The sequence below is a fragment of the Bos javanicus genome, chromosome 1 (assembly GCF_032452875.1).
Source record: "Bos javanicus breed banteng chromosome 1, ARS-OSU_banteng_1.0, whole genome shotgun sequence".
Classification (NCBI taxonomy): Eukaryota; Metazoa; Chordata; class Mammalia; order Artiodactyla; family Bovidae; genus Bos; species Bos javanicus.
The window spans coordinates 58,773,319-58,796,944 of record NC_083868.1 but is presented as its reverse complement, the minus strand read 5'-3'; the positions used below and the strand labels follow the sequence as shown (position 1 = coordinate 58,796,944).

General features: G+C 40.7%; 1 protein-coding gene across 2 annotated transcripts in view; it reads right to left on the bottom strand.

Moving 5' to 3' along the window:
- Positions 1–18,338, bottom strand: part of GRAMD1C (GRAM domain containing 1C) — a 99,824-nt gene extending 81,486 nt beyond the window's left edge. Inside the window, exons 1-2 of one of the 2 annotated variants that reach the window (XM_061427206.1) lie at positions 18,052–18,132; positions 11,031–11,178 (exon numbers count right to left, since the gene is read on the bottom strand). The gene's annotated coding sequence lies outside the window, so the exon portion shown is untranslated. Of the gene's footprint in view, positions 1–11,030; positions 11,179–18,051 lie in introns of both variants that reach the window. The other variant, XM_061427196.1, reaches the window with a different exon arrangement.
- Between the last annotated feature and the right edge of the window lie 5,288 nt (positions 18,339–23,626).

The window sequence follows — 23,626 nt, the reverse complement described above, 5'->3', positions numbered from 1 at the left end:
TCTGGCAGTTCAGTGGTTAAAATTTCAAGCTTTCACTGCCAAGGTTGTGGGTTCAATCCCTGGTCCAGGAACTAAGATCCCACAAGCCACACAACCGAGGAGGCTGTCTTATATAGTTCACCCCAAAACAATTATAATAGTAACATCAATGATCATTGATCACAGATCACCATAACAAATATAATATTGAAAAAGTTCCAAACTGTGACACAGAAACACAAAGTGAGCAAATGTTGTTGGAAAAATGATACTGATAGGCTTGCTCAACATAGGGTTCGTACAAAACTTCAATTTGTAAAAAATGTAGTATCTGTGAAATGCAAACAAGTAAAATGCAATAAAACAAGGTATGGCTATATTCTAAAATTCAGATTTACACAAAAGGGCCCTTTTCATGATAAAAACCCTCAGTGAGGAGGCAAGAATGCAGAGAAACTGTATCTCTCACACTTTGCTAGTGGGAATGTACAATGGTATAGCACTCTAGAAAAGCTTGGCAGTTCTGTAAAACTAAACATGCAACTATCAGATGACCCAGCAACTGCACTCCTGGGCATATAGCCCAGAGGAAAACGTATGTTCACACAAACACCTGTACATCAATGTTTACAGCAGCTGTATTTATCATAATCAAAAACTGGAAACAGCCCAGGTATTCTTCAATGGATGAATGGTGAATTCATCCATACCATGGAATGTTACTTGGCATTAAAAAGGAATGAACTATTGGTACAGAAAACAAAATGAATGGATCTCCAGGGAAATATGATGAGTGAAAACAGCCAACATAAAGTGTTACATAACTATACTATTCCCTTTATATAATATTTTTGAAATGACACAATTACAGAAATAGAAAACAAATTAGCAGTTGCCAGGGGTTAAGTAGGGGCAAGGGGAAGAAAGAAAATGGTTGTGTCTATAAAAGGGTTGTAACCTATAAAAAAAAGATGTTTCTAGTGATAGAAATGTTCTAAAACTTGACCTTATCACTATCAATATGCTAGCTATGACACTGTACTACAGTTTTGCAGGATGTTACCATTAGGGAAAACTTTTTAAAGCGTACAGAATCTCTCATTATTTCTTAGAACCATATGAATCTTAAGTTATCTTGGGACTTTTCTGGTGGTCCAGTGGCTAAGACTTGACCTTCCAGTGCAGAGGGTGTGGGTTCAAGCTCTTCATTCAGGGAATGAAGGTCCCTGAAGTGCAGCCAAAAAAAATTTTTTTTAATGGAAAAATAGTATTTATCTCAAACTACAAGTGGAAAAAAAAAGAGGAAAAAAAGGAAAAGTTAGTAGGGATAGAACGAAGGTGTTAATTCTACATAAGAGGAGGAAATGTTTAAAGTACTTATAATGCTGGTTCAGATGTCAATGGGCTTCCCTGGTAGCTCAGACAGTAAAGAATCTGCCTGTAATGCAGAAGACCTGGGTTCAATCCCTGGGTCGGGAAGAACCCCTTGGAGAAGGGAATGGCTATCCACTCCAGCAATCTTGCCTGGAGAATGCCATGGACAGAGGAGTCAGGTGGGCTACAGCCCTTAGAGTTGCAAAGAGTTGGACATGACTGAATGACTAACACTTTCACACACTTTTTTCCAGATGTCAATACTCCATACCCTTATTTTTACTGACTATCTTTAGGTCATTTTACTACTTTACTACTTATTACTAAGTAACATCTTGAGCAGAGAAATAATGCAATTAAAATAATGTCATGACTGAGAAAAGTATGACTACAGTCATAGAAGCTCACTCTGGTACTTTGACATGAAGTTTTTGAAGGACTAACATGCTATTTATTGAATCTCTTTCTGCTCACTCATAAAGTATTAAATCCAAGTCCCAAAACTTTATGAAAGATGAACTACAGTAAATCCCAGTTTCTCCCACCAACCCAAGCCCAAGTTTAGACAGATAAGCTTCCTTATCTTCAACCTGCCCTTCCACAGAGGGTAAAACTTTTCAAGAGACATGGCTTTATAAAGAGTTCTCAGTTCTAATTTCTACAAATCAGAAAGGCACCATCCTCTATCCCAGTGTGGCCATTAAACCTTTGGCTGCTGAGACTAATAAACTCCTCAGGGCTGCCTTGGCATACATTCATATGCTCACAAATCTGATAATCAGTTCCCTCTTCTCCTTTAGCCCATAGGTATTTCCCTTGCTACCTGTGAGCCCAGAAAAGCATTTGATTACAAATATGTTTGTAACATTTCATCCAGAATTTCTAGGTACTTTGTAGCAAAAGAGCTTTTAAGTTAGATAGTCCTCTCTCCATACTGTCAAAAGTGTTAGTTCCTATTCTTTATAATTAAGTCTAAAAGTGTTCAGAGACATAGATATTTCAAACAATATCTTCAATTAAAATTTTTAATTTCCTAAAATATGCTTTAATGCAACAGAAATTGGAAAATTAGTTTAATCTTATCAATTTCCAAAGTGAAAATCCAAAATATCATTTTAGCTTGAAAAAAAGTCAAGATATGTTGTAAAGGACAATGTATTATAGGAAGCCTCTTCTCCAAAGTTGCCAGAGTATGTTATAAACATACTAATTAATCCTCTTGGTCATTTTAAAATAATTTTTACAGGGAAACATTAATTAATCATCATGATGTACATATAGACCAGGACTGTGGCAAGTTTCATCCCCCACAAGTGGAAAAGTTCACCTGTGAATAACAATACTATGATCACACCATAAGTCAAGGACAAAGCACACAAGAAAGACTTCGATTTCCTGTACAATCAGAAAAACTAGACCATGACCTAGAAAAAAATCAAATCCAAATATTTTTACTAAAACATAGGGGAAGGCAATGGCACCCCACTCCAGTACTCTTGCCTGGAAAATGCCATGGACGGAGGAGCCTGGTGGGCTGCAGTCCATGGGGTCACTAAGAGCCGGACACAACTGAGCAACTTCACTTTCACTTTTCCCTTTCATGCATTGGAGAAGAAAATGGCAACCCACTCCAGTGTTCTTGCCTGGAGAATCCCAGGGACGGGGGAGCCTGGTGGGCTGCCACCTCTGGGGTTGCACAGAGTCGGACACGACTGAAGTGACTTAGCAGCAGCAGCAGCAGCAGGCATACTATTTATTTGTACATAGGCTTCCCTGTGGCTCAGTGGTAAAGAATCTGCCTGTGATGCAGGAGACAAAGAGACACAGGTTTCATCCCTGGGTCAGAAAGAGCCCCTGGAAGAGGGCATGGCAACCCACTCTAGTATTCTTGCCTAGAGAATCCCACAGATAGAGGGGCCTGGCAGGCTATAGTCCGTGGGGCCTCAAAGTGTAAGACAAAACTGAAGCAGCTCAGTATGCATGCATATACAAGTGACAAATATTTTTATTTTTTTCATTTCTGTCTTTATTTATATTTAACTATGTTTCCATTTTAGACAGCACCATAAAAAGTGAAGAAATTGATTGTCAAGTTCATGCTTTCTCCTACTTCCTTGCTTGGTTTACATGCACCTTGCCTTTTTTACCCCCTAAGTCCCTTATGATTTTTTTTTTTCACTTTACAATATTGTATTGGTTTTGCCATACATCAACATGTATCCGCCATGGGTGTACACATGTTCCCCATCCTGAACCCCCCTCCCACCTCCCTCCCCATATCATCCCTCTGGGTCATCCCAGTGCACCAGCCCCAAGCTTCCTGTATCCTCATTCGAACCTGGACTGGCGATTCGTTTCTTATATGATATTATACATGTTTTAATGCCATTCTCCCAAATCATTCCCCCACCCCCACAGAGTCCAAAAGATTGTTCTATACACCTTTGTCTCTTTTGCTGTCTCACATACAGGGTTGTCGTTACCATCTTTCTAAATTCCATATATATGCATTAGTATACTGTATTGGTGTTTTTCTTTCTGGCTTACTTCACTCTGTATAATAGGCTCCAGTTTCATCCACCTCATTAGAACTGATTCAAATGTATTCTTTTTAATGGCTGAGTAATATTCCATTGTGTATATGTACCAAGCTTTCTTATCCATTCATCTGCTGATGGACATCTAGGTTGCTTCCATGTCCTGGCTATTATAAACAGTGCTGCGATGAACATTGGGGTACATGTGTCTCTTTCAGTTCTGGTTTCCTCGGTGTGTATGCCCAGCAGTGGGATTGCTGGGTCATATGGCAGTTCTATTTCCAGTTTTTTAAGGAATCTCCACACTGTTCTCCATAGTGGCTGTACTAGTTTGAATTCCCACCAACAGTGTGAGAGGGTTCCCTTTTCTCCACATCCTCTCCAGCATTTACTGCTTGTAGACTTTTGGATCGCTGCCATTCTGACTGGTGTGAAATGGTACCTCATTGTGGTTTTAATTTGCATTTCTCTGATAATGAGTGATGTTGAGCATCTTTTCATGTGTTTGTTAGCCATCTGTATGTCTTCTTTAGAGAAATGTCTGTTTAGTTCTTTGGCCCATTTTTTGATTGGGTCGTTTATTTTTCTGGAATTGAGCTGCAGGAGTTGCTTGTATATTTTTGAGATTAGTTGTTTGTCAGTTGCTTCATTTGCTATTATTTTCTCCCATTCTGAAGGCTCTTTTCACCTTGCTTATAGTTTCTTTTGTTGTGCAGAAGCTTTTAATTTTAATTATATCCCATTTGTTTATAAAATTGACAAACCATTAGCCAGACTCATCAAGACACAAAGGGAGAAAAATAAAATCAATAAAATTAGAAATGAAAATGGAGAGATCACAACAGACAACACACAAACACAAAGGATCATAAGAGACTACTATCAGCAATTATATGCCAATAAAATGGACAACGTGGAAGAAATAGACAAATTCTTAGAAAAGTACAACTTTCCAAAACTGAACCAGGAAGAAATAGAAAATCTTAACAGACCCATCACAAGCACGGACAAATATTTTTAAATGCAAACTTAATAGTAATGAAATACCAAGGTACAAAAGACTGCTTAATATTATAGTAAGTACTTAACCCAAAGCATTAATACTTGTATTAAAAAAAAATCCAGTAAAGGATGTCATCTTATAAACCTACATAACAGAAAATTTCTTTCTCTACTCCCAATAGCTGCGAGCTCTGCATCACTAAGAGGTTTTACTAAATAAATGTTTCTGCTGCAGAGCTCTGTATGCTTTTCCTCTGGGACCTAATCCATGGGGAATACATCATTACTTTCGTCAGGAAAGAAAATAAGGGTTTTGACTTGGGTTTTTTCTTTCCTTTGGCTATATTTCTAAGAATTTTTAAAAATAGTTTCATTTATTTCTTCTTTTGGCTATGCTGGGTCTTCGCTGCTATGTGGGCTTTTCTCTAGTTGTGGAGAGTGAGGGCTACTCTCTGGTTGCAGTGTGCAGGTTTCTCATTGTGGCGGCTTCTCTTATTGCAGAGCACGGGTTCTAGGACACATGGGCTCAGTAATTGTGGCTCTCAGGCTCTAGAGCACAGGCTCAACAGTTGTGGTGCGTGGTCACAGTTGTTGCTCTGTGGCATGTGAGACCTTCCTGGACCAGGGATCGAAACCATCTCTGCTGCACTGGCAGGTAGCTTCTTTACCACTGAGCCACCAGGGAAGCCCTTTGCTATGTATTTTTCCTGTTAAAGGGCAAAGCACAAATATTTACTTGCTATTAACTTCATTTTAAATTTAATTTCTTCATTTCACATAATTTTTACTGTTACATTAGGATTTAAAAATTAATGATAAAACTCATCCCCCATATACTAGGATTAAATACTTTCATTTTAAAATAAAAAAAATTAAACAAATAAAACAAGATTCCTATGTTTGTAAGATGGAAATCAAAAATTGGTAGCTGGTGATTTCATCTATTGCTGTGGTGATTTAAAGTCCTATTATCAGAAAGACACTTAATAGCCAGATTGTTAAGTAGCAATAAGAACAGATAGATAGGGCCTAAAAGAAATCAACCTGGGGCTGGGGAAGGGGAGACAATAAACTTTGGTTCACTTTAGTGTATCCTCTCATTTTCACCATTTTTTTTCTTTTGGTGTGGGGAAGCAGCAAGACAATTTTCCAATATGACAAATACTATGTCTCCTTATCTAGAACTTTTCAGTCTTTTTACCACTGGGACAATGTTAAGGGAAGGTGTTCCCCATGTAACATACTTTCTTTCAGGACTGTAAATTATGAGCGCTTGCTAGCCATAACCCTCTTCCGTGATTCAACACACACTCTTTCGTGATTGAAGACATAGCTGCAATGCTATGGCCCAATGTCTAATTTTACAAGTGAAGCACCTGAGGCCAAACAGGTTAAGCAACATAGTCAAGAGCACTACACAGTGAGATCACCAGGGGCAGAGCACACAATCCACCCGAGGTGTTTTCTTCCTCATCTCCAATCTGTTCAACTGTATCATGTTACTCTCTAAACTCACTTCAGTTAGCACGCCAAGTTTCCACTGCAGGGGGCACAGGTTTGATCCCTGGTTGGGAAACTAAGAAACCACATGCCGTAGCTTGCCCCAAACCCCGCCCCCCCAATTTTTTTCAATAAGGTAAAACTAAACATAAATTCAGTACGGTTAGATCAACACAGGTAGTCAGGCCAGAATACACGAGGTATTCCACATGAGTGAATGTTTCAGATTCCTGGGGCTTAACTCTCTACCTACCGAAACTTTATAGAGCAAACAATCTTCTTTGGCAGAAACTTTCCCAAAGTGAAAAGGCCCAAATCTAGATTCCTCAGATGTTCTGGTGAAAGAGTTCTGTGCTCGTGCTCAGTCACTTCAGTCATGTCCGACTCTTTACAACGCCAGTGGACTGTAGCCCGCCAGGCTCCTCTGTCCACGGGATTCTCCAGGCAGGAATTCTGGAGTGGGTTGCCGTTCCCTTCTCCAGGGGATCTTCCTGACCCAGGGGTTGAACCTGTGTCTCCTGCGTCTCCTGTACTGCAGGCAGATTCTTTACAACTGAGCCACTGAGGAAGCTCAGACACTCTTCTAATTCTTTGCTAACTACCAGGTCATGTGCTTCATGAATATTTTCCTGTTACGCTCTTGGTCTTCCTTGTGTTAATTCTGGATCCCTCAGTGAACCTCGCCATCTTACTGCCCTCATTCTGATAGGGACAGAGTAAAGGGACAAAGTAGGTGATTAAAACATTAATCCCACTAGGGGATTGTAAGTAGGAAAAACATGGGAGACCCTTTAAGTTAATGATTACTCAGGAAAGCAGGTCTGCTTAACCACAAAACCAAGCAGGCTTGTTTGGCAACAAGACAATGCAACGGAAGCATGAGACAAGCCCCAAACAATAAAACCATGACAGCATGAGACCCACATCCTGCTCAGTGAGCTCAGTAAGTCAAGACATGCTCTCTGCACACATACTACTAGGAAACAATAATTTGTTGACCTAGCTTTACCATGTAGGGACAGAAAAACTCCCCTGCCCAACCTGGAGGAGGAGCTGATGATGGAAGTATGACGTCCATTCAAGAATGATATTCAAGTAAGTTCTCGAGGTGGCACCCTCTCGCCCGCCTGCCTATAAGCTTCACAAGTGTTCCTAGTCTAATAAATCACTTCTTATCTATCACTTTGCCTCTCACTGAATTATTTCTGCACTGAGACATAAAGGACTGGAGCTCTTCAGAGTCCCCACCCCCACGCCACCCAAAGCACCACCCAATGGTTTCACATTTCAATTCAACCCCTACTTTATTGCCAGGAGAACATGAAAATGGCAACATGAAGTGAGTGGTGGAAGCATATGGATTTAAAATGGCAGAGGGGAAAAAATGTACTATTTATTTTCCAGACGTCTTAACCTTCATTTTGAACAGTTACAGTGCTATATTAGAGTTAATGATCTGCACAGACCTTTGGCTGTCACATTGAGAGGCTCAGGTTCCTAAACTCCCTGAGCGACTCCTGTCATCTCTTGTTATCACCAAATAATTCAGGTCTCAAATAATCTATTCAACTACCCAATGGGAATCTTCTTATTTAGGCTTATAAAGAAAAATCAACAATAAAGAAATCCCATATGAAGGCTTAGGGACTCTCCTCTTACAAGATCCATCGGTGTGAACTCTCATTTAGGTATTCAGGTTCTTTTTTGTTTCTATTTGCTTATAAGTTGTTGACAGTTCTGGTTTCTGGATAGATGACCTTAGGAAAGGTCAGTAAAACTTCTGAGATGTCATTTGTCATTGTTTAGTCACTAAGTTGTGTCCTACTCTTTGTGACCATGGACTGTAGCACACTAGGCTCCGCCATCCTCTACTATCTCCTGGAGTTTCTTCAAATTCATGTCCATTGAGTCAGTAATGCTATCTAGCCATCTCATCCTCTGCCATTCCCTTCTCCTTTTGTCTTCAGTCTTTCCCAGCATCAGGGTCTTTTCCAATGAGTCGGCTCTTCATATCAGGTGGCCAAAGTATTGGAGCTTCAGCTTCACTATCAGTCCTTTCAATGAATATTCAGGGTTGATTTCCTCTAGAATTGACTGGTTTGATCTCCGTGCTGTTCAGGGGACTCTCTCAATAGTCTTCTCCAGAACCACAGTTCAAAAGCATCAATTTTTTGGCGCCTTCTTTTGGTCCACCCTCACATCCATACATGACTGGAAAAACTTTAATTTTGACTCTATGGATCTTCATCAGCAAAGTGATGTCTCTGCTTTTTAATACATTGTCTAGGTCTGTCATAGTTAGAAAGTTCAGTTTTAAGCCAGCTTTTCCACTCTACTCTTTCACCTTCATCAAGAGGCTCTTTAGTTTCTCTTACCTCTCTTGGCATTAGAGTTGTATCAACTGAGGTTGTTGATGTAACTCCCATCAATCTTGATTCCAGCTTGTGATTCCTCCAGCCTGGCATTTCATATGATGTACTTGGCATAGAAGTTAAATAAGCAAGATGACAATATACAGCCTTGTCTTACTCCTTTCCCAATTTTGAACCAGTCCACTGTTTCATGTCCAGTTCTAACTGTTGCTTCTTGACCTGCATACAGGTTTCTCAGGAGACAGGTAAGGTGATCAAATTTTCCACAGTTTATTGTGATGCACACAGTCAAAGGCTTTAGCATCGTCAATGAAGCAGAAGCAGATATTTTTCTGGAATTCCCTTGCTTTGTCTATGATCCAATGAATTTGGCAATTTGATCTCTGGTTCTTCTGCGTCTTTGAAACCCAGCTTGTATATCTGGAAGTTCTCAGCAGATTTACCACTGAAGCCTAGCTTGAAGGATTTTATGTATAACCTTGCTAACATGTGAACTGAGTACAATTGTATGGTAGTTTAAACATTCTTTGGCATTGCCCTTCTTTGGGATTGGAATCAAAACTTATCTTTTCCAGTCCTGTGGCCACTGCTGAGTTTTCCAAATCTGCAGACATACTGAGTGCAGCACTTTAACAGCATCATCTTTTAGGATTTTAAATAGCTCAGCTAGAATTCTGTTTGCTTCTTATGATGGTTCTGGTTTCTGGAAAAGTGACCTTTGGAAAGGTCAGTAAAATTTATGAGATGTTATATTTGTCTCTAAATCTATTTCTTGTGAATTCATACAAAAATTCCTCAAAGTGTTCACAATCATCACAGAGACTTAAATTGGGCCAAAGTGGACATTCAGCACTAAATCAGTGCTTCTAAAACTTGAATGTACATACAAATCACCTGGAAATCTTGTAAAAATGACAATTCTGTTCCAGTAAGTGCAAGGTTGGGCCCATGACTCTGCATTTCTAATCAAGTGTTGCCAAGTCTGCTGGGTCAATATACCAACGAGTAGTAAAGCTCAGAACAAAGCTCTATTTCTCTCTTTCCTTCTATTTCTAAATCCTCTCATTCATTTGCTTTTTTCTTTTCTTGCTTTACCCCTTTTGATGCTTTAGGTCTGTCATGGTAACTATTTTGCCCTTGGAGTTATAAAGGCTTTCCAAACAATAACGTAAGCTATAAAACCCAATGCAGAAAGGAAAAAATACTACAACAGTCAAACTTTCTCAAAATGTGATCAAAACAATGTAATCAACATAGAGGACATATTTTTTTAGGATGTGCACTTATTTGTATATTTCTTAGCAACCAAATATTTTCCTTAGAGATATGGTTCAAAAAATCTTAAGTTTTCCAATAGGAAGGAAGAATGTGTTATTAATGTTAAGATTCAACAGCATTCAATAAATGAGCTGCTAATTATAAACAGAATGATGGTGCTTAAACTGATCCTTATACCTATTAATATCTTTTTTAGTCTACTCTAAACTTATGAGAAATTCTGCTCCCAAGTATGCCTGATCAAGAGATGAGCTTTCTTAATGAACTACTATTGAAACTATATATGGCTTAGAATCTTATATAAATTTCACTTCCAGTGGCATTACACCAGATTGTATCAAATGGCTCATAACTGTCATAGGATTTAGCATGAGTCCGTTAAAATAATAACTGCAAGCATTCACATGGTAACAGAAATGTTGTTCTTACAAAAGACTGCGCTCCTAATCAAGAAGCAGGAATCTCATTTCACAGTAGGGAAACCTGAAGCATATCCAGGATATGCAACCAGGTGAGCACCGTGCAAACAGAATATGAAACTTCCAGTTTTAAAACCTATCTTAAAATCATTATACACTACAGGCCAAACATTGTTAAACTTCCTTTTAGGTTCAGGAACCAATTCTTTCAATCAAATTTATGTAAAATGGCTGGCTTCTCAGTAACACTGAGAACTATAGTTTCTGTGTAATATTAGTCTCTTGCCAATATAAGGAGCAACAATGTAAGTGGAATCCATTTCTGTGGTGCAGATTTCTCCCAGGGAAACTGAAGCAGGCGGTTCCAACTCCATCAAACCAGACAACAGTGCCTTCTAGTGGCAAAGCAGAATATAATCAGAAATGTCTTTGGGGCTCTAGATTAAAACTCAAATATCTAAAATGTAGAAGCTAATAAGAAAATATTATAAATACTATAAGAATGGCTACGGACAAAGAAATCTTGCATTTAAGGTTAAAATGAAGATATAAGAAAGAAAATAAATTACCCAAAAGCTCCAGTCACCACTCCAATTATATATATTAGGCCCTGTTTTTTAGCTGACACTATATCCCTCTCATCCACAAGTGGAGTAGGATTTTCCTCTAATTCTTCCTTAACTCAGCGGCAAAGCTTGAATTCCTTTCATTTCTTACCTGGAAATAAGTATCAAATAATTTAAATTACGTACTGAGAAATGCTCATTTTAAAAAGAAAACAATAAATGCTCAAAATACACAGATTATTGTGAAAAGGACAATATTTATGATTTTAGAAAACAGTAATTAATATGTTTTTGCTTCTGCAGTTCATGTATTCATACACACATCATATATTTTCCAATTACTACTATTTATTAGGTAATTTAGTTTCTACTGGAGATTCAAAAATGAGTAAAACACAAAGTCCTTAGCCTCCAGAAGTTCAGTCAGCTACAGTAACAATTAGACAGTAAAAATAATAATAATAATAATAATGAATAAAATGTAATGAGGGTAACCATTGGTTCAACCTCTTTGGAGAATAATTTGCAATGCAACTGGTTTGAAATGGGTATAGATGTACTACAATTCATCAATTTAATGTGCACATGAGGTCAACAATGTTTCTAATACAAAGAAAGTGGAAACAACCTTACTGCCCATTGGTAAGGAAACTGGTAAATTAACTCTGATTTATACCAACAATGAAAGAAATAAATGAATCCAGTATCTCAACCAGGCACTACCCTCAATATAGAGTGCTTATGTGCACACGCTACTCATGTCCTACTCTTTTGCGACCCCATGGACTATAGACTGCCAGGCTCCTCTGTCCATGGGATTTTCCAGGCGAGAATACTGGAGTGGATTGTCATTTCCAACTCCAGGGTATCTTCCCAACTCAGGGATTGAACCGGTGTCTCCTGCATCTCCTGCATTGGCAGACAGATTCTTGACCACCACCAGTACCACCTCAGTGCTTAGGGAAAAGATTATATCCAGTACAAGATATGGGCCCATGAGGTGGTCACTCATGAAAGCAGTCACTATGGAGCTAAAAAAGAGAGAAAAGGGAGGTGAAGTGGCATCTGTTATAAGAGCACAAAGCTCACCAGGACTCTTAAATACCACTGCCACTACTGCAGCCACAACCTATGCCTCTTTGAACAAAAATGCTGATCCTCAGGGTTACAGGGAAAAGCACCCACAGAACCCACATAGCACAGCAAAGGGTAATTCAAACTCAACTTACATGGGTGGGAGGGAGGCAGAAGAGAGAGTGGATACATGTATACATATAGCTGATTCACCCTGTTGTACAGCAGAAACTAGCAAAACTAATACAACATTGTAAAGCAATTATACTCCTATTTTTAAAAAACAAAATGAGCTCTGACTTAAAAAATAATAAACTTAAGCTTGAGTTTCCTAAGTTCTATGAAGTAAACACTGCCATGGGTGAAGCCCCAAACCCTGGTGATACTGATTTGAGGTTCTCTGGAGGAAGAAACTTATAAATAGAGAGGACCCCCTCTACCCAAAGTACATTCACTAGCCACCAAAAAAAGAGAGAGAAAGAGAGAAACACAGATGTATACAGGAAGAAGAAACAAGTACACAAAATAATTGAAACAGAAGTCCACAATTTGACTTAGTTGGAAATCCAAAATGTATTAAAATAATTTCTACAATAAAATTCTACAGCATAGAGTTTTTAAATATATACAACTATTTTTTATTGAAACATAGTTAATTTGCATTATTGTGTCAGTTTCAGGTATAAGGCAAAATGATTCAGTTATATATCTATATTCTTTTTCAGATTCCTTTCCATTATTGGCTATTATAAAATACTGAATAAAGTTCCCTGTGTTATACTGTAGATCCTTTTTGTTTATCAATTTTATATATAGCAGTATGCATATGTTAATCCCAACCTTCTAATTTATCTCTTCCTACCTCCCCACCCTGCTCTCCCCTTTGGTAACCATAAAATTGTTTTCTATTTCTGTGAGTCTATTTCTGTTTTGTAAATAAATTTATTTTTTTTTCTTTTAGATTCTACATATAAGTGACATTGTATGATTTTTGTCTTTTTCTGTCTGATTTCATTTAATATGATGATCTCTAGGTACACCCATGTTGCTGCAAATGGCATTATTTCATTCTTTTCCATGCCTGAGTAGTACATTGTATACATGTACCACTTCTTCCTTATCCATTTATCTGGACATTTAGGATATTTCCATGTCTTGGCTATTGTAAACAGTGCTGCTATGAACACTGGGATGCATGTATCTTTTCGAATTAGAGTTTTCTCCAAATATATGCCCATGAGTGGGATTTACAGCATAGGTTTTGAATGAACTTCAACACCTGCTAAAATGCACTGACTGGCAAATCTTCATGGCTTTAGTCAATACTGGGCTCAAACTACAGTTATTCCTGAAGATTTACAGAACTAAATCTAAACAAGCTACTCTCTATAATCTTAGGGAAATACTCAACATAAAATGGGCAACAAATATGTATGTCTCACCTTAACTACCAGAACTACCTTGCCTAAATTCTCCCTGATCACAGAACACATTGTCCTAAAATATCATGCAGTAGCAAAGGATGCTCTGATCCAATGAGTAATAAATCTAAATCAAGTCTTTGGAGCTTGCAAAATGGCTTTTATAAAGGTGAGACCCTCTGGACTACCCTCAACTCTAGTTAAAACAGTTAACATAGCTCAATGTAAAATAAAACAAGGCCTTCAAAGATTGAGATTTATTATATAAGACCCAATTAGTGAAAGAGGAATTATCCTTATTGTTTCTCTACTTAGCAGCCCAGTGTGGCCTGGTAAAGATGGAATGAAGAATAGTGCCTCACAGTTGATGAGTGTATCTCTGATGCTATGGTCCTACCCATGAAGGTCCCTCTATCCAATACTATTAAAGTTACTGACACCATCCAATCAGAAACTGATAAATATTCTGATGCTGCAAGTTTGATAAACACGTTCTGTTCAGTGACCTCTTGGTCACAGTGTGCCTTCCCCTCCAGGGGGTCACGATATACCTTTACCTGGCTACACGCAGGGTATCTCAAAACCCTTGCCACTCCATACAGCCTTTACAGGTAACTGTATCCAAGTCTCTCCCGGAGCACAGGATTGATGTTACATTCTCCTCTAAGGTCATTCTTTTGATACACTCCTTCAGGACATACAAATACTCATGAAAAGAAGATGGGTCATTGCTCCACACATAGTATAAGGCCTGCTACTTTGGTTAAATTCCTGAAAACTATTTGGTAAACCAAGGGCGACTCCATCCCTGATAATGTCAAGAACAACATTAAAACAAGTCCAACAGGGAACTATGTTAAATATCCTGTGATAAATCATAATGGAAAAGAGTATTAAAAAATGTAACTGAATCACTTTGCTGTATAGCAGAAATTAACACAACACTGTAAATCAAGTATACATGAATAAAATAAGTTAAATTAAAAAAACACACACAAATCCAACATCTTTTAGGTCCTTTTGGATTCTGGAGGTGATGTATTAGTTGTTCACAAATTCTACTTAAGCCTGTTTATGCTGTTACTTGCAGGTCAGTCCACCCTGAACAGGGCTCCCTCTCAAAAAAGATTCTGAAAGTTGTCAAAATTATAATATAACAGACATTCCCAGCAGTGCTACTTCCTCCCCCAAACCACCCTAAAACACACACACAAGCACATACACAGGCACACAAAGAATCCTTCACTGTAGATACTTTAGCAGCCTCTCTTCATGACTCCCGGAGTCTCTGAACCACTCATGATGCCTCTAAGTTGTCCACAGGCTTCTAATGCAACAATCTCCTTACCCCTACACAATATGTCATTTGAACAGCAATGACTGACAGCACACTGGACGCCCCTAGAAGCAGAGGCTCTTAAGCTCTGAACCTACCCACCACACCCAGCTGCCCATCCCGGCAGCAGGACCTTGCAAGCTCAGCACAGCCACCGTGTTGGTCTCCTTGTTGCAGGACAGAATCAAATCTGGGCCTCCCAACATATCTCAATTACTGGCAGGCATGGCCTCCCCTGTTCTCACTCCTTTGTCATTTGTCATGGGACAAGAAGAGATCACCCCTCTCTCACACCCTTTGAATACCTGGAGACCAATTTGGATTCAACTGAGTGAAAAGCAGCAGGCACTCAACACTTTAAACTCCTTTTGTTAGTCTGATGGACACACCTGCTGTTTGGTGGACAGCATCAATACCCCTCCACAGGCTGGAGCTCACTGGAGACCACCGCTTTTTATCCTTTAACCAGGATGTCCCTGATGCAGGAAAGGACCCAGAGGTCAGCAAAACTGACTGAACTGCCCACAGTTATCTTAACCCTGAATGCTCCAGCCAACAACTGGCTTTATCTGCACATTTTTACAGACTCTTGAGCCATGCCTAACAGTGGCACCATTTGGAATAAAGAACTCTGGAACTCTCTTGTTTTCAGATACTCAAAATATAAATCAAGGTCACAAGTGTCGATACATATACTAAAGCCACAATAAAAGGCCTCGCCAGAACACTCTTTATCCCCATCAAGAGTTCCAAACATTCCTAACAGTGGCCAAGGTACTCATTTTATTCCTCAAAATACACATCACTGGACTCCTGAACAAGGTATTCAATGGCACTTTTATTTTCCTTACTGACTTCAGTCTCTAGGCCTCATACAAGAGCCAGGATGGCTTACTTAAGTTCAAAATTCAACTAAGTGAAAAATGATACATTTCAGTCATCAGTCAGACATCAAGCATAAATTATAATGAGTCTCATTCAATCTTTTCATGTTTGCCTGAAGACAGTTTTAAACCTCACCCCTCCGTCTTCCTCCCTGTCTCTCAAATGCACAAATTGGTAAAAAAAAAAAAAAAAAAAAAAGTCTGGGTGCCCTTTCTTTTGGTGTGGATGCCAGAGTCAAACAAAGCAACAATCTGTGCACAGGCAGGAACCCTTGACCCCACCCCCCAACTGCCACAAAAGCCCAGAGCCAGCCTCATTCCCTGGTCCTTCCAAGTCACCTTGGATCTGCTTAAGAAGACTGTCCTGTTCTTCCCTCTTTGCTATGAACTATGTCCTTCACTAAGTAATAAGTCTTTATATATAAGTAATAAACCTCTTCATGGGGTGTGTGTGTCAGGTGTGTGTGTGTGTGTGTGCTCATCAGTTTCCATCTCCAAATCAAATGTTGAGTAGGAGTCCATTCTGGCTTTACCGAGTGGCCACAATAGAATCTTATCTCTCTAAGGTATCAGCTGCGAGGTCATTGGCAGTCAGTTAACCTCCCTAAGCTTCCCTGGTGGTTCAGATGGTAAAGAAACTGCCTGCAATGCAGGAGACCCCGGTTTGATCCCTGGGTCGGGAGGATCCCCTGGAGTAAGAAACGGCAATCCACTCCAGTATTCTTGCCTGTGAGATCCCATGGACAGAGGAGCCTGGCCGGCTACAGTCCATGGGATAGCAAAGAGTCGGACACGACTGAGCGACTAACACTTTCACTTTCACCTAACTTCTCTAAATCTGCTTTCTCCACTCTACAGTCGGGGCAACAACTCTCTGTAGTCTAGACAATAAGCTCATTGAGAACAGGGATCATGTCTGTGTTGCTCACCATTTATGCCAAACACGCAGTACCTGGAACATAGTTTAATGAATGACTGCTTCTGCTACTGCTAAGTCATTTCAGTCGTGTCGGACTCTTCGACCCCATAGACAGCAGCCCACCAGGCTCTGCCGTCCCTGGGATTCTCCAGGCAAGAACACTGGAGTGGGTTGCCATTTCCTTCTTCAATGCATGAAAGTGAAAAGTGAAAGTGAAGTCGCTCAGTCGTGTCCGACTCTTAGTGACCCCATTGACTGCAGCCTACCAGGCTCCTCCGCCCATGGGATTTTCCAAGCAAGAGTACTGGAGTGGGGTGCCATCGCCTTCTCCAGAATGACTGCTGGGGCTCATGAATATCTTACCTGGTCCATTTCACCATTAGATTCTGAGAATCAGTTAAAATACCAAGTCCACTCATTTGTTCATCCAACAATTATTTGAATGCCTCTACCGTTTTGTAAACTGTAAAATGCTCTCGATTAAAAGGTCTCTGTGATTCTCTTAAAGTAAAATACATACATACACACAACCAGTGTAAAAGCAATGAGGACAGTGTTCAGAAATGCAAGTACTCCTGCAACAAAAGTGGGCTTTCACCCTTAAGATTAATCAGCAAGTCCTTCCGTTAATCAGATAAGGTAGTAAACAAATAACCAAGGTAGTTGAAACCGAAAACGTGGTTCACACCACACCGTGATTTAAACTATCTAGAGTTCTGAGCTGGTGAAGGCAATGGCACCCCACTCCAGTAGTCTTGCCTGGAAAATCCCATGGACGGAGGAGCCTGGTGGGCTGCAGTCCATGGGGTCGCGAAAAGTCGGACACGACTGAGCGACTTCACTTTCACTTTTTACTTTCATGCATTGGAGAAGGAAATGGCAACCCACTCCAGTGTTCTTGCCTGGAGAATCCCAGGGACGGCGGAGCCTGGTGGGCTGCCGTCTATGGGGTCGCACAGAGTCGGACACGACTGAAGCGACTTAGCAGCAGCAGCAGCAGAGTTCTGAGCCCTTTAATCAAGAGCTGAGAGTTAAGGGAACGTCGTGAGGCTGGATCATCCTGATACGGGATCAGAATCACGACAGCGGGGCCTGAGGTTTGGATTAGGACATTTCAGGACCCAATGCCACACTCCACGCCCCCGAGAAGCCAGTCTTCTCCCCTAGAAAAGCAGACCTCCCCCATCGCCCAGAGGGAAAGGCTCCGGGAAGCACAGGAAACCGTTTCCTCGGTAACAACTTTGCAAATTACTCCAATGAGCAACAAGAAAAAGAAAGGGAAAAAGAGGAAATAATTTTCACAATCTGAGAGGGTTTTAAAAACCTTCGCGAAGAGAACTGCCAGGTAAAGCACTCGCTTGGGAACTCGTCCCAGAACAGCGCCGCTTACCTGGCAGACAGTCAGGCCGCCTTCCATCGCGGATCCCTCCGCCGCCGAGTACCGCGCACGCGCGCCCCGCGGGGAGGGGGCGGCCAGGCGCGCGCCCCACGCCTTCTCCCGGCGCGCGCTCTGGGATCCCGGCCCCGGGAGTCTCGCACGCCAGCTCTCCGAGGGGGCACCGTGGGTCTCCTCGGGGTGTCTGGCGCCCTCTGGGGGCCGCTCAGGACTCCCAGCCTCCACCCCCACTCCCGTCCCTCAGGATGTACTGTTGTTAGGCAGCAGGCTGAGTCAACCTTTGGGTGTCCTGAGCGTGACGGCGGCGTAAACTTTGCCAAGCGTGGCTGAGAAACACCATAGCTGTGGTTTCTCTTCCATAAAAATACCCAGGAGGACTTCAAAGTGTATTGACAGGTGCCCCGTGGGGACTCGTCAGAGACATTTGGAAGAGGATTCTAGTTGGCTTGAGAGAGATGACCTCTTCCAAACTGGTTTACCAACTCGTGTATGAGAATCAAAGGTTAACGCAGAAAGGTTTTTGGTGGCCACGCGCTCACGGGAACTGGATTTGGAGAAGCTTTCTCTGGAGGCGAATCCATGCGAGGTCCAGAACACTGGACTGTCCGTTGCTGCGTGTCACTACCTTACTTCACAGTATGGACTCACTGTCATCTGTGAGTCATTGCAACTCAAGTGTGTCAGGACAACTCACCGTTTTGTGACACAGAACACTTTATTCCATGAGAAAGCCTTCAGAAGCATCCTAGTTCTGGAAATGAATGCAGTGTTTTGGACCCTCTCCCAGGGTCACTGTTGGTGGCAACCTCAAGGATAATTAAAGCCGGATGTTGGTGGCTGTATTAAAGAGAAGATGTAATTTTTTTTTGATGTTTGAATGGTTTATTTATTGCTTTCCAGGTGGTTACAGTGGTAAAGAATCCACCTACCAAGCAGGAAACCCGGATTTGATCCCTGGGTTGGGAAGATCCCCTGGAGTAGGAAATGGCAACCCACTACAGTATTCTTAAATGGGAAATCCCATGCATAGAGCAGCCTGGTGGGCTACAGTCCATGGGGTCACAAAGAGTCGGACAAGACTGAGCAACTAAGCATGCCTGTATTTACTAGGAATCAGGACGAGTCCCTGTCCATACCTAGCTCTCAACCTCAAATGCCTGTGCCTACTATGACATGGCTTCTAGCACAAGTCACTTCTCCCAAAGCCTCCACTCTACTCACCATACATACCATGCTCTAGAGTGCGAAAAAGGGAATTGCATGGCAAGGGCTTATTCCTTCAAATCTTCGATAGAAGTTATTGATAAAAAGCTATTGACTGTTGCAGATCCTAGTTCCAAAAAAGCTATAAATGACATTTCTAGAACTCTAGAACAATTGAGAAATACTGAATATGAAATGTTTATTAGAGCTAGTGTTACAAAATAATGAATGATGCAGATAAATTTATTGATATTTATTTATGGATAACACTTTTGGTTATGTTGGAAAATATCTTTATTAATAGAAAATTTGTGCTCAAGAATTTCGGAGGGAAGTGTCATGATATCTACCACATGATTTCAAATGCTTCAAAAAAGATAGATGCCAGACAGTGGATGTGTCCCCTCAAATTCGTGAACTGACACCTAATCCCCTTTCACCATGTGAAGATGCAGGGAGAAGAGGGCAGTCTGTGAGCAGGATGTGGGCTCTCATCAGACACAGAATCTGCTGTTGTCTTGAGCTTAAGCTTCCCAGACTCCACAACCCTGAGAAATAAATGTTTGTTGTTTAAGCCGCACAGTCCATGGTATTTTGTTATAGCAACTCAGATAGACTGAGACAATAGATAGATAGCAAAATAGCAAAATGGTAACAACATCAATGTGACAAGTATACCACTGTTCAGTGAGTCTTTTTCTGTACCTTTGGAAATAATCATAATGTAAAGTTGAGGAGGTTGACTTTTTTTTCCACAAAAAGTCAGATGTCAGGTGCTGAGTGTATTTTTAAACTAAGGCAATGGCACCCCACTTCAGTACTCTTGCCTGGAAAACCCCATGGACGGAGGAGCCTGTTAGGCTGCAATCCATGGGGTTGCTAAGTGCCGGACACGACTGAGCGACTTCACTTTCACTTTTCACTTTCATGCATTGGAGAAGGAAATGGCAATCCACTCCAGTGTTCTTGCCTGGAGAATCCCAGGGACGGGGAGCCTGGTGGGCTGCCGTCAATGGGGTCGCACAGAGTCGGACATGACTGAAGTGACTTAGCATAGCATACATGCTAAGGGGCTTCCTTGGTGGCTCAGATGGTAAGGAATCTGTCTGCAATGCAGGAGACCAGGTTCAATCCCTGGAGATTGAATCTCCAGGAAGATTCCCTGGAGAAGGAAATGGCAACCCACTCCAGTTTTCTTGCCTGAAAAATCCCATGGACAGAGAAGCCTGGCAGGCTACAGTCCATGGGGTCATAAAGAGTTGGACATGACTGAGTGACTAACACTTTAACTTTTCACTTTTATACATGCTAAAGGAGAAATTACTTAATAAGATAATCAAGACAGAATAGGTCCTGATCCTTATCCTGCAAAACTGTGCATAAGCTGTGTTTTCCTTCAGTGCTGTATACAAGAACATGCTGAAGAAAAAATGGCTGCCTATTCTTTGAACTAGAAGCCACACCAAGAATTCTTCTTTGGATTGAGAGAGTTTAATAGTGTCAGTATTTTTAATGGTACTTTAATGGTAAGCTGAATGTGATCAGTATACAAAGTATTTTTTAACTATTTAGATTTTTCTAAATTTTTAAATAATTTCACATAAAAGTTGCAAATATGTTACAATAACCTTTTCCCAAACCATTTGAGAGTCAACTATCAACTCAGAATACTTTGGTGAATATTTTATGTACAAGAACACTCTCCTAAACAGTCCCAATGTGACCAACAAAATTGAGAAATTAACATGGTATTACCACCTTCTAATTCTCACATGCCATTAAAATTCTACCGATTGTCCCAATAATGTCCTTTATGGCAAAAGAATCTAGTCCCAAATCATGTTACAATTAGTTGCCGTACCTCCTGTATGTAATATGTGCAATATTAAACCTGTCAATCTGTCCTCTGCACAGACCCCTCCTCATCCATCCCTCCCTAACACCCCTTGGCCAGCCATGGCAGTCACTGCATCCTTCACTGTCCCCACCCTGCTCTCGTCCTGAAACCCCTCACAGTGATGCCCCCACTAAATAGTTTAAACTATTTGCGAAGGCTGAAAAGATGAAAATCATCTGACAAAGGAATGAAGTTGTGCTGAACGAATCACTATTTAGGTTTTAGACCCAATTTACAGTGGATGGTATTGTTTTTTAAAAAATGAAATGTATAAGAAAAAGAAGAGATGTGAATATCAAATTTCTGCAAAGGTAAAGATTAGCAAGATTTAATAAATAATATAGAAGATATCATAAAAGAAATATTAACAGAGTTCATTAAAATGTAAAATTCCAAAGGTAAAAAAATAACATGTTTTTTAAAAGCTAAAAGCTTGGTATCTTTATGTGAATAGAAATTTGTTAAACATTAAGACACACAACATGGATGAATCTCAAGAACATAATATTGAGTTAAGGAAGTGAGTCAGAAAATACGGTAAGATTCAGTTGATAACATTTCAAAACATCTAAAACCAAACAGTACACTGTAAATAAGTTAAAGGACACAAATATAATAAAACTCTAAAAAGAAGCAAAAAGTGAGAAATAGTTTCCCTTTGAGAGGGGTTAGAATCAGGAAGTGCATAGGGAGCTTCAGACTGGCAGAGATATAAAAATGTTTGTTGTATAGTCATTCTGGTTACCTTACACATATATATGTGTGTGTGTGGGTGTGTATTCTATTATGTAATTGATCTTCAGTGGCCTCAGAATGCAACTTCTTGAAACGGGGCTTCGGTTCCTGGCCAGAGATTGCAGTCTGGGCGCCGTGATGAGAACACTGAATCCTAGCCACTAGACTAGTGGTCAATAACAAGGTCCTGGCTCTTCAGCCTTGCAAAAGAAGAATCCCCATAAAGAAGGAAAGTAGCAAAACAAGTCAAGTGTTAATTAGAAGGAAAAGAGTACAGTATGTGAGGATAGACACATGGGTGGGCTCGGAGAGTTGCACTCTCATGGTAGTTTGAATCACTTTTATGGGCATTTCTTCCAGGTTTCCTTTGGCCAATCTTTTTTTCTTTTTTACAAATTTATTTATTTGCCTGTGTTGGGTCTTAGTTGCAGCATGCAGGATCTTTGTTGTGGTGGGATCCAAAGTGCATGGGCTCAGTAGTTGTAGCCTGTGGGCTCTCTAGTTATGGTGCATGGGCTTAGTGCCCCACAGTATGTGGGATCTTAATTCCCTGATCAGGGATTGAACCCATGTCCCCTGCATTGGAAGGTGGATTCTTAACCACTAGCCCATCAGGGAAGTCCTTGCCCAATCATTTTGATTTGCCTGGTTCAGAGTCCATATTTGGTATATATCAGTGTCCTCCCATATGTTCACATGCCTCTCTTAGCCAAGATAGATTCTACCGAAGAGGCCTATGGGAAATTAGTATCACTTAGCATCACTCCCTTTTTGACTTCCAAGAAGTCTTTCTATGCCTGTGTGGTTGGGGAAGTCTCCTGACTTCAAGAATGAGAAATATATGGTTTCTTATCTTCTATCTGGCCAGGGCTCATCCTCCTCCCTCAATTGTCCTGTTATTTTTGTCTTGGAGAATCTACTCTGGTGGCAGGGGGGATCTACCTCCTGCCTCACAATTATTCTATCTAATCCATATTCAATAAAAGTAATTAAAAAAATAAGATCTTTCATAGGTAAAATGAACAAAGGGTATGAGTAAATGATTCCATTGGCCAGGCAGAACAAATGGCCGGCCCTGAAGTAAAAATTGTCTGGGTTCAAATTTTGGCTCCACCATGTATTAGCAACTCATCTAATCTTTTCTTATGTATGTTCTTATTGGATACACAGAGACAGTAACAGTACTATATTAGCTTAGGCTGCCATAACAATATAGCCCAGACTGAGTGTTTTAAACAACAGAAGTGTATCTTCTCACAGTTCTGAAGGCTAAAAGTGCAAGGCCAAGGTCCCACTGAATTCAGTTTCTGATAAGGACTCTCTTCCTGGCTTTGTGGAAGTTTTCTTCAGATTGTATTAAAGCAGCCCTGACAGCCAGGAGATGGCCTGGCACTGATAGCCAGGTCACAACGTTCAGTCAGTTCAGTCGCTCAGTCGTGTCCAACTCTGCAACCCCACGGACTGCAGCACGCCAGGCCTCCCTGTCCATCACCAACTCCCAGAGTTTACCCAAACTCATGTCCATTGAGTCAGTGATGCCATCCAACCGTCTCACCCTCTGTCATCCCCTTCTCCTCCTGCCCTCAATCTTTCCCAGCATCAGGGTCTTTTCCAAAGAGTCAGCTGTTTGTATCAGGTGGCCAAAGTATTGGAGTTTCACCTTCAACATCAGTCCCTCCAATGAACACCCAGGACTGATCTCCTTTAGGATGGACTGGTTGGATCTCCTTGCAG